Below are 12,910 nucleotides of genomic sequence, written 5' to 3' on the forward strand. Positions count from 1 at the left end.
CGCAAATGCATGGGTTTATTTCTGGGCTTTCTATCTTGTTTTGTTGATAAAGATATTTGTTTTTATGCCAGCACCATGCTGTTTTGATTAGAATAGTTTTATAATAAATTTTGAAATCAAGGATCATGATGCCTTCCCCTTTATTTTTTCTATTCAAAGTTGTTTTGATTATTTGGGAACTTTTGTGTTTCCATATGAATTACTATGGGCTTGTCATATATGGTGCTTATTGTGTTGAGGTACATTTCTTCTATACTTAATCAGTTGGAATTTTTATCATGAAAGGATGTTGAATTTTGTCAGATGCTTTTTCTGTATTTATTGAGATGATCATCTGGTTTTTGTCCTTCATTCTGTTATATTGGCATATCATATGTACTGATTTGCATATGTTGCAACATCCTTGCATCCCAGAGATAAATCCCACTTGATCATAGTGGATGATTCTTTCGATGTGTTGTTGAATTCAGTTTGCTAATATATTGTTGAGGCTTTTTGTGCCTATGTGATCAGAGATACTGGCCTGTAATTTTCATTTCTTGTAGTGTCTTTGGCTGGTTTTGGTATCAAAATAATATTGACTTCATAGAATGACGTTAGAAGTACTTCTTCCACTTCAATTCTTTTAAAAAGTTTGAGAAAGATCGATATTAGTTCTTCATAAAGGTTTGGTAGAATTTAGCTGTACAACCATACAGCTTTTGGCTTTTCTTTGACAGGAAATTTTTTTGATTCAATCATTTTATCTGTTATTGATCTATTCAGATTTCTATTATTTAATGATTCAGCCTCGGTAGGTTGTATATGTCTAGGTTGCATGTGGATGTGTCTTGATACTTTGTATGTGTATGCATGTAGAAATTTATACATTTCTTCTAGGTTAACCAAATTATTGGTGTATGATTCTTCATAGTTGTCTCACAACTTTTTATTTCTGTGGTATCAATTGTTATGTCTCCTCTTTCATTTCTGATTTTATTTCATTCTCCTTTTTTGATGTAGCTAAATATTATTATCTTTTCAAAAAATCAACTCTTTTTCATTGATTTTTTCCTACTATTTTATTTTTTCTGCTCTGTTCTTTGTTATTTCCTTCCTTTTGCTAGGTTTGAACTTTGTTCTTCTCTCAGTTCCTTGAATTTTACATAGTTCATTTGAGATCTTTCTTTTGATATGGACATTTGTTGTTATATATTTTCTATGAAGAACTTTCCACTTACAAATTTTTTCACTGCATCCCATGAGTTTTGCAATGTAGTTTTTTCATTTTTATCTTGTATTTTTTTATTTTCCTTTTGATTTCTTCTTTGACACATTGTTGAAGAACATGGTGATTAATTCCCACATATTTGTAAATTTTTCATGATTTCTCTTGTTATTGATTTCTAGTTTCATGTTACTATGATTGGAAAAGATTGTTATGATTTCAACTCCCTTAAAATCCCCAAGTTATTTCATGGCCTAACGTACGATCTATCCTGGAGGATGTTCCTTATGTGTTTGAAAATAATGTGCATTCTGTTGCTGTTGGTTGGAATCTTTGGTATCTGTCTGTTGGGTCTATTTGGTCTAAAGTGTAATTCAAGTCCATTTGATATTTATTGATTTTCTGTCTAGATGATCTGTTCATTGTTGAAAATGGGGTTTTGAAGTCCTTTGCTATATTTGTGTTTCATTCTATCTTTCCCTTCAGATTGCTTACCCATTCTCCTGTTTGACCCAAGAATACTAGCTGGTGGCATCTGTGACTGCAGCATTTACCCCAAGATGACTTTGCATTGAAATATCTTGGTTTTTCTATTATTTTTACATTGCTCTAGTATATCAACTTTGGAAACAAAAGACATCATTCTATTTATAGCATTCTGTTTTTAGTAGTGGTATTTTCGTTTACAAAATATGGTAATTCTTGATCACTGAAAATGTTAAATCCTAGAAAACCTAGCAGTCCTGCATGTGACGTTAACATAGTTCTTGAACAGATGTTGGCTGAAGATTCATTTGATGAATCTGATTGTTCTCAAATAGATGATTCTGATGTCCGTTCTATTTAGAAATAACTCCAAGAAACTTTCATATTTTATTTTCACATTGAAAATCAGTCATATTTGCTTCGACCTCAAAGAGTTTGTTTATGTAAAATTAAGTGAATGTTGGCAGCAAGATGTACTTTTTTTTTCTAAATGGGAAAAGAGTTAATAACTGCTTTATATATTTAGGTGCTCTGATGTTGAGTGCATATATATTTACAATTGTTATATTATCTTGATGAATTCACCACTTTATCATTACACAGTGACCTTCTTTGTTTCTTTTTACACTTTACTACTTAAAGTCTATTTTGTCTGATACTAGTGGAGCTACCTCTGCCCTCTTTTGGTTTTCATTTTGCATGGAATATCCTTTTCTATCCTAGCGGTCTCTGTGTGTCTCTGAAGGTGAATTGAGTTTCTTGTTAACAGAATATACTTGGATCTTGTTATTGTTTTTAAAAAATATTCATTCTGCCACTCTTGATCTTTGAATTACAGAAGTTAATTCGTGTACATTTAAGGTAATTATTGATAGGTAGGGACTTGCTACTGCCACTTTGTAGTTTGTTTTCTGGCTTTCTTATAGATGATTTGTTTCTGCCTTCCTCTCTTGCTGTCTTTCTTTGTGGTTTGATAATTTTCTCTAGTGGTATTCTTTTAATCCTTTCTTTTTTGTTCCTTTGCATCAACTATAGGTTTCTGCCTTGTGGTTAGTTACCATGAGGAATACATAAAACATCTTAAACATTTAAATCAATTAAACATTTTAAATCACTTCATCAGTCTCACTAGTCATATTTCAAATACTCAATAGCCACATGTGGGTAATGGCTATTACAGAGCATTTTCATCATCACAGAAATTTTTATAAGATAGTGCTAAGTGATATGGTAGTCCAAATCAGGTGCCCATTATGCTCAGAAAAAGGATGGAAAGGAAATGAGTATTTTCCATATGGTGATCTTGATATACATTCAAAAGAGCAGGATATTAAACATCATAAATTATTAATAATAAAACTACTAGTTACATCTGATTGGTAAACCAATTTAATTTTTTTTTTTTAAGACAGAGTCTCCCTCTCTCGCCCAGGCTGGAGTGCAGTGGTGCTATCTTGGCTCACTGCAACCTCTGCCTCCCAGGTTCCAGTGATTCTCCTGCCTCAGCCTCCCCAATAGCTGGGATTACAGGTGCACACCACCCCTCCCAGCTGATTTTTTTTGTATTTTTTGGTAGAGATGGGGGTTCACTGTGTTGCCCAGCCTGGTCTCAAACTCCTGAGATCAAGCAATCCACCTGCCTCAGCCTCCCAAATTGCTGGGATTACAGGCGTGAGCCACTGCACCCGGCTAATTTATTTTTAATAATCACAGATATAAGTGTTATAATTCACATGTGAAGATTCGGTCATCAATTACTCACTCTGTGTTTTTATTTTTTCAGTTGTCATGGTTTGGGCTTTTCTATCTGTACCCTCACACAACTACCAGCACTTTGAAAGCATAGCTAGTACAAATTAAAGCAGAACATAAATTAAAGTTACAAAAAAGAAGAGAATTGTGCAGAGTCCATTGTCCTTTCTCTAGTTAATTCAAATCATGATCAGCTTGTCACTTTCTTTCACTTTTCCTGATTTGAAATCGAATTTTCCTCCCCTTACTGATTCAGACATATACTGGTCTCCTTTCTCTCCCAATAAAAAAGAGTTTTAAAATCCTGAAAAGTGTCCTTGTTATATTTCCCTTTTAATTGCAGGAAAAAAATAATGCCCCAATACCCTTTTATGCTTATATGCATTGCCTAAGATAAAGGTCACCTTTATGATTTATTTTAGAACATTTTTTCATTGCATGAAGAAGCCCTAACATTCTAAAGTTTCCTTTCCCACTTAGTCGCTTTACTTCTTTCTAGAAGGACACTGCTAGCACAATTCAATAATTTGGACAAAAGTGAAGAATGACGACTTTAGATTTTATTTAATTTTAGTTGTAAGGAAGTGAAAACACACATGATTCTACATTTATATTTATTGCAATTATTTTATTAGGTGCATTATTAAAGCTAGATCGCAAGCTCTTCAAATAATTTAACCGTCTGAAGGTAAAGGAAAAAAAAAATACCATATCCTTGGCAACTTCCTCAGTCATCTAAAATCGCATGCAAAATCTTTTAAAATCTTCAGAGAAAATTGATTTTCCTCCCTTCACTATACTAGCTGCCTCTTTTAATGTTCTCTTTCCCAGGTTCCCAGGCAGTTATCCCAGAGTACAACACACAACTGCAAATTTCTGTATTTTAAATGGCATATTAGAAATCTGTGAGCAAAGTCACTTTTTTGGCCCAGCACTGGCATTGCATCAACTTTCCAAGCTCTACTGACTCAATTTTAATTGCTATGTAATGATTAATTTATATGTGTCAGGTGCTATATTAAATGCATTATCTAATTTAATTCACTCAAAAACCTTATAATATACTTTTATCATTGCCTTTTTATGCCTAGGGAAGCTGAATTCCAGAGAGGTTAAGATGACTTGCTTAAGTTAGTAGTGAACTTGAGATTTAATCCCTGGCTGGCTGGTTCCACAATTGAGCATGTACACATTAGGCTCACTGCCTTTTTGACTCCAAGTGTATTTTATTCCAAAACTTTGTTATCAATTTTGGTTTTGGACAGAGGAAACTCTTAGAGCTGATATTTTCTAGTCTCTAATGAAGATTAATGGAGACATAATTTAATACGTTGTGTAATGATCATACTTAAGTAGAGTGTATTTGCTTTCTGTAAGTTAATCTTCCAAGATATCTAACAAATTATGTACTGCTACATATCAGATAGAAGTAATCATTTCTTGGGAAAAATAAAACCAGTCTTACCTATGATGTATAATTAATAAATGACTGAAAGTAGATGGTTAATTGTCATTTATTCATTGTAAGTAAATAATTTATAACCCAGTTAATATAACTAATTAGATTAGCTTATACATATCATTTAAATGAAATTCAAATTCAAAATGATGCCTGAGAATTCGTATATGTTTACATTTTGATATTTATTATGCTATCTCTATTCCCCCCCCAGAAAAAATCTATTCCTTAACCTTAATTAATTTTTAAATCAACAGCAAAAAAAAAAAATGTAAAAATTAATCTGGGTACATGACCAAGTTTTAGTAGATTTGATAAAATATTTTATTCATATATCAGAAAACAGCATAATTACTGCTAGTTCCATTGTTAAAGTTTTAATTCTAATAAGAAATCCTATTTATTAATAATTAAACGTTACATTACTAATAATATTCCTATTTAATGTCATCATTAAATTAACAAAACAGCATTTGAGTGTAAAAGAGAAACTTTTTTCTATTAGATATTCCCAGGGAATAAAGTTCCACTCACAAAGTATTCCTCAAAAGTGATTTTAAAGTAATCTTTGAGGTAATCCCGAATTCTCAATAGCACATAAAAGCATGCATTTTTTTAAAGTAATCAATAAACCAAAAAAGGTGAAGTAAACTATTAATTCCTTTGGAGAGTTCTTAATAGTATGCAAGTGTTCATTTTTCTCTGTCAGGTAAATTATTAGCAATAAATTTGAATGCCAAGGTGATGAAGATTCCTTTTGATTACATATGAAAAACTTCTTAAAAAATTATTCACAGAAAAAAATTTTCACTTCTCCATGGTTTCAGTGCCAGGGTATTATATAAAAAATGGTTAAACTGCTAAATAAAATATGCAATTCTAGGTGTCTTATTTGTAATCTTTAGTTTTGTTTCAGCAGTTGACCAAGGTCAGGCTAATTGTAATGATCAATTTTGTAGAACACAATGGTAAGGATGACTTTTTGTTGTTGTTGTTTAAGATGGAGCCTCCCTCTGTCACCCAGGCTGGAGTGTAGTGGTGTGATCTCAGCTCCCTGGAACCTCTGCCTCCTGGGCTCAAACAATTCTCCCCCTTCAGCCTCCCAAGTAGCTGAGATTACAGGCATGCGCCACCACAGTCCTGCTAACTTTTGTATTTTCAGTAGAGACGGGGTTTCGCCATTTTGACCAGGGTGGTCTCGAACTTCTGACCTCAACACCCACCTCGGCCTCCCAAAGTGCTGGGATTACAGGCATAAGCTACAGCACCCAGCCGCGGGTGACTATTTTTATAGTGGCATCTTAAAATGGTTAAACTATTTAAATTTAAAAGGTCATTAATAGTGTGAAAAATTTCCACTAATTTCCACTTCTAAAGTGAGATTTGTAATAGATGCCTTCTTTGTTCTTAAAAACGAGTTGTATACATTAAATATGTACAGTTTTATGTGTTAATCATACATCAATAAAATGATTTGAAAAACAATGTTCAAAGTCAGTTGAAACCTATTCTTAAGGGAATGATGGTAGCGACTAGTTGTTGTAAACCCTATACTACCAGTATCTAACTAATAGCCAACACTATACGGGTTTCAGGGCTAGTTGGATCCAGATAGAAGCATTTGTCTAGCCTTTGTGTTATTTTAAGATTGAACTACATATTGACCTTCATAACATGAAATGAAATGGTATCCTGATTCTTTGCACATAGAACTGGCTGCAAAGAAAAGCTAAGTTACATTACATGGCAGGGAAATAAAAGAAAGACAAAAAGTACCTCTTACTTTCCTTTGAATGTAACTGTGAAAATGGATGTATGTAATATTGGCTAAAATACGCTTAGGAAGGAAATTTCTAAAATAAGAATACATTTGCGAAGCCACAGATGCTATAAATTTTTATGTTTCAAGACATTACAAATTGTTGTCCAAGAATGTTATCCTAATTCCCAAACTCCCAATTGCACATAAAGGCAGGTATTTTTCCACAGCCTTGCAAAATTGCTTAATACAAAACTTTTACATTATTGTTAATATAAGTGAAAAAGCATAATACATTCTTGTTTTGATCACTTCAGACATTTTTGGAAGAATGGTTTATGACTATGGCATTAATTTATTAATTACTCACATACTTCCTAGCTATTTGCTATTTGATTTATCTCTCACTGTTTTTCTAAAACTCTTATCTTGACACATCCCCTACTCAGCTCCTTAATCATTTAGTCCTTTTCTATTTTCTTTCTTTTCTTTTTTTTTTTTTTGAGACAAGAGTTTCGCTCTTGTTGCCCAGGTTGGAGTGAGGCGGCATGATCTTGGCTCATTACAACCTCCACCTCCCGGGTTCAAGTGATTCTCTTGCCTCAGCCTCCCGAGTAGCTAGGATTGCAGGCATGCACCACCACGCCCAGCTAATTTTGTATTTTTGATAGAGACAGGGTTTCTCCATGTTGGTCAGGCTGGTCTCGAACTCCCAACCTCAGTGAATCCACCCACCTCAGCCTCCCAAAGTGCTGGGATTACAAGCTTGAGCCACTGTGCCCGGCCATAGTCCTTTTGAACGTATTAGTTTCCCAGGGCTGCTATCCCAAATTACCACTAACTGGGTGGTTAAAAATACATTTTCTCACTCTGCGGAGGTTAGAAATACTAAGTCAAGGTGTCAGCAGGGCCATGCTACCTCCAGAGATGCCAGAGAAGAATCCTTCTAGCATAGGGTGATTGCTGTCAATTCTTGTAATTCCTCGGCTTTCAGTTGCATCACTCCAATATCTGCATTCATCATCACATAGATTTTTTCATTGCGTGTCTCTCTGTTTCTGTGTCTAAATCTCCCTCTTGTTTCTCATGAAATCACCAAATCCAGTATGACCTAATATTAACTTGATTATATCTGCAAAGACTCTATTTCCAAATAAGTCACATTCATAATTACTGGGGGTTAGGGTAGTCAGCACATATTGGCAACCACATATATTTATGTTTGGTGGGCACTGATTGTGTGGAGAAAAGTTAAGTATAATCATCGACTTAGGGAACTTAAGGTAGAACAAAGAGTCACATATAAATATGCCGATAAGTGCAGAACTGAGTAGAAAAGAAACACAGGTAATGGAAGGAGAAAGCCGTCAAGCTAGAGAAGACACTCAAACTGGATTTTGATAAAATGAGTAAGTGTTCAACAGGCCAGCTTTGTGAATTTCTGCTCTGCTATTTTTTCTCTTGGTGGGAAGGTTTTAATCATGAAGTATATTTCTTTAATAGATATAAAATATTCATATTTTAATTTCTGTTTGTGTTAACCTTTTAATAAACCTTTTATTTTAGTATAGTTTTCAATTTATAGAACTGTTGAAAATAGAATACAGAGAATCCTGAATACCTCATATAGAATTTCCCCTATCATTAATATCTTATATTACTATGGTACATTTGTCACAACAAATGAAGCAATATTGCCACATTATAATTCATTAAAGTTCGTGGTTTACAATTATTTCCTTATTTTTACCAAATATCTTTGTTCTGTGCCACGATCCCATTCGGGATATCACCTATTTAGTCGTCATGTCTCCTGAGGCTCATCTAGACTGACAGTTTCTTACACTTACCTTGTTTCCTTGAAAAATTTGAGGAGTACTGGTTAGAAATTTGAAATAACATCTCTCAGTTGGAGTTGGTCTGAAGTTTTCCTCATGATTAAATAAGAGTTATGGATTTTTGGAGGAAGATCACTCACATGAAGTGTCATTTTCATTACATCCCATCAAGGGTACATGATACCAACATACATCACTGATTATGTTAACCTGAATCACTTGGCTGGAGTAGTGTTTGTCAGGTTTATACACTGTTTATTTAACTCATTTTCCCATTTCCATACCGTGTTTACTTGGAAGAGCATTACTAAGCACACCTTATGTTCAAGGGGTAGGACATTAAGCTTCACTCCTTTGAAAGGAGAATACTACATATATTCTTTGTAATTCTTTAGTACTGGAAATTTGTTTCTTCCCTCCCATTAATTTATGCATTCAATCCTTTACGTATATAAATATGGACTCATGGATGTTTAGTTTACATTTTGGGTTATGATCCAAAACTATATTATTTATTTTGTCTTTCAAATTGTTCCAGATTAGGCCATTGGGAGATCTTTCAGATTGACTCCTGTATGCTTTTGACATGACTCCATCATTTTATTCTTTTCAGTGCTTCCTTATTTCTGACACTACAAGATAATCTAGGTTCGTCTTGTATATTCCCTGCCTCAGTCCTAGAATAAGCCGTTTCTGCAAGTAACAAGCCCTTTCTGCTTGTTTCTGTCTATTGGAGGATAGTTCTAGAAACCAAGATCTGGGTGCTGAATGTTGTTTGTTGCTTTGTCGTTACTGAGGTTTTATTTCTCTTAGGTCTTCTCAGCAAATAGAGCTAGGAAATGTACATATGTATACTAATCTATGTACGCACATATTTATTATAATTTCCATTTGTACCTATCCATATATTAAGCTAACATGAGCTCAGACTAATGTCTCTGACTCTAACCCAGTGCTAAAGGGTTTATTCTAGATTTCCTCCTGTTTTATGTAACCTCCCCTTCCAACAGTGAGAAGCTGGCTCCTACCATGTAACATCTATTTACTTTTGTTTAATCACAGTACACATGTATAGAGTTTTGAGAATTATTCATCCACACTCACATGAGACATAACTTTGCCAGCTAGAATAGTACTTATGTACAGTTCCTTTTGCCTTCAGACTTACAGTTTCCAATAATCATCAAAGTTACTTAAATAAGCACACTTTCCCCTCTTTAAGTGAGGTGATATCATACATTTAATAGAGTTAATTTTTATAATCTGAATTCCACCCAGAGATCCATCATCTTCCTACTTGATTATTTTTAAATTTGGATACATCAATATTTACTCTTTGTGCTACAAAGTTTTATAAATTTTTGCTGAAAGTGTAGTGTCCCATATTCACCACTATAGTAACATATGGTACTGCCAGCCTAGAGAGTTGATCAATTACAAATAAGAGAAATAGAATATTTTCCTTTACCTTCATTTTTTTCTTCTCCAACATTATTTTCTTTATGTAGGTCCTAGTTTCTGACCTATATCATCTTCCTTCTGCCTGAAGTAAATCTTTTAACATTTCTTGCAGGTCTACTGGCAATGAATTCCTTCATTTTTTAAATTTCTCCTTCATTTTTGTGGGATAATTTTTCTGGATATAGAATTCTATGTTGATAGATCATTCTTTCAACACTTGTGGTATTTTACTCCACTCTGTTCTTGCTTTTGTAGTTTCTGAGGAGTTGTCTGCTGTACTTCTTATCCTTGGTTCTCTAATGGGTAAGGTGTTTTTTTCTTCTGGATTCTTTAAGATTTTCTTCTTGTTTTGTCTTTGGTTTTCTTAAATTTGAATAAAATATTAGGGGTACTTTTTCAGTATTTATTCTGGTTTGTGTTGTCTAATCTTCCTGGAACTGTGGTTTGGGTCTTTCATTAATTTTTTAATGTTCTTGGCCATTATTAATTCAAATTTTCTTCTGCTCCCTTCTCTGTTTTTTTCTCCTTATAATATTCAAATTATACATAGTCATTCCAGCTGAATTTTTTCCAGAGTTCTTAAAGGTTCCTGACTGAGCTTTTTTTTCTCTTCTTTACTTTATATTTTTCTCCTTAAATTTAAGTTTGGAAAGTTTCTATTGACCCCTCTACAAGCTCAGTGATGCTTTCCTTAGCCTATTCCGGTCTACTGATGAGCTTACCTAAAGCAATCTCCATTTCTGTTACAGTGTTTTTGATTTCTAGCACTTCTTTTATATTCTTTCTCAAAATTTCTATTTCTGCTTACATTATCCATCTGTTCTTGCATGTTGTCTATTTTTTCCACTAGAACCCTTAACATATTAATTATAGTTATTTTAAATATTCTGTCTGATAAGTCCAAGACTTGTGTCATATAAGTGTGGTAAGTGTGGTTCTGATATTTGTTTTCCCTCTTCAAACTGTGTTTTTTGTTTCCTTTTGGTGTACCTTGTAATTTTTTGTCAAACACCAAACATGTTATATCAGGTCATAGGAACTGAGGTAAATAGAGTTCTACTGTGAAGGTTTATGATCTAATTAGAAACTGAATTTTATTTAATGCTTGCTGCAGCTATGGATGTCAAAGAATTCAAATTCCTCTAGTGTCCTTGACTTTCCCTCCTTGACTTTGGGCATTCCTAAGAATTTTTTTCTCAATAATCTGTGTCTTGCAGTTCTTTCATCTGTAATCAACAAGAGTTCTGTTGATTTGATGGTAAGGTATTGGGGGAGGGGGTGTTTTGTGATCATTCAATTAAATCTAATTGTGGGGTGGGGAGCTGTATATTTGGCCTGTGATCTTCACAAGTGTTTTTTCTCATATAGTTTTTTGTTTTGTTTTGTTTTTAATTATTCTTCCAAAGGTGAGACAGAAAGAGTAGAAGAGGCTGGAGTGATAAGAATACCCTTCTCCATGGCTCTGGGACAATGCTCTGCTAAGTTTTCTCCCTGGAGAGTTGGGATTTGTTATGGAAAAGGTTCTGGGTGTATTTCACAAGGATTACTCTTCCAGTTCCTCATGCCAGAAGAAGGTCTTTCTTGGTTCTTTATTTTGAGAACCTGGTGCTATTTCTGTAGGTAAAGCACACAAAAGTGTGTGTATACTAGGGGATGTGGGGTCCTGCTAAGTCTGTGGTCCCTAGAGTTTCTCATTCTCATTCTAGTCCACACGTAGTCTCTAGAAATTTGTCAAAATTGTCATTTAATTCTTATTAGTTTATGGCTTCAGCTACTTTTGCTTGAGATAAGCAGACCTGGGCTGTGACTCTCTGAATTTACTACTCCAGATTTCAGGATGGTGGTTTGCCTGCAAAATCAATTCTTTGTTGGGCTCAAGAAAAGTCACTGATTTCCAATTTATCCATCTTTTCCTTGTTGTAAGAATAGGAGTGCCTACTTCTTAGATTTTGACATATGAGAGCTGAAAGTCCTTTATATTACTGACATGAATGTCTCAGTTGTTCAAATGTGTGGGTATCTCAACTGGGTGTAGTCATCATGATCTTTGTCTTTGGCATCTAAAAAAGCTAGAGGAAGGCATGACAGAATGGTCAAAACTTAATATGCTTGCCTAGCTTGCACAATTGAAGCAATGTTTCAGACCAGGAGAAGAAATAGTGTTTGGTCTTCTCACAGAAGAGTTAAGGTAAGCAGGGACACTATCTAAGGTTACTTCCAAGTTTAACAGCCCTGACAAGACAGGATAAGCCACTGAAGATTACAGAGGCTTAGATAAGAAAGTGCCATGTTCTCAAACTGACATAAAAATGACAAAATGTGGCCTCGGTATGTTGTCTTAAACATTGCAAGTACTTTTTAAAAATAACCCTCTAAAGGAAAACCAAGTCATGCTAATATGCTAATGACAAATCATCAGTGAGTTTATTGATAAATCATCAATTAATTCTAGAACAATATTGTCAAATCATCAATATATTCTAGAGCAATATAAACTCTTGATGCATGTTCAGATACTGTTACAATGATGACTTTTGATAATGGCTTCCACTGAGAAACTGCTTATGTATCACATTGCATACCATCCTAGCACAACTGACAAAAACAGGCTGACTTTGAATAAAGCCAAAATCCAAAGCATCATCCAAGGTACCTTGTTGGGAACTATTTGGACTATAATTAAAGAAATTGTAAAGATGAGCTGTTGATTCATCAGCCACTAACTACAAAAAAGGAGCCTCAGCACTTGACTGATTGTTTTGGATATTGCAGATAGCACATACCACAAATAAAAATTTTACTACAGCCTCTAGACTAATCAAAGAGACTATCAGCTTAATGTCTACAGCTCATGGCTTTGAAATCAATCCAAACATTAATAACTCAAGCCCTGAAGCTCATATCTCCTTCAGACTCCATGACATTACAAATAATCTGTTTCTAGCCAC

The 12,910-nt window shown here is 34.1% G+C and overlaps 1 protein-coding gene across 1 annotated transcript in view; it reads left to right on the plus strand.

Moving 5' to 3' along the window:
- The window catches only part of KCNT2 (potassium sodium-activated channel subfamily T member 2), a 440,948-nt gene that overhangs the window by 6,087 nt on the left and 421,951 nt on the right, over window positions 1–12,910 (plus strand). The gene's annotated exons all lie outside the window — the stretch shown is intronic.

This window comes from Hylobates moloch, unplaced genomic scaffold (genome assembly GCF_009828535.3).
Source record: "Hylobates moloch isolate HMO894 unplaced genomic scaffold, HMol_V3 SCAFFOLD_18, whole genome shotgun sequence".
NCBI lineage: Eukaryota > Metazoa > Chordata > Mammalia > Primates > Hylobatidae > Hylobates > Hylobates moloch.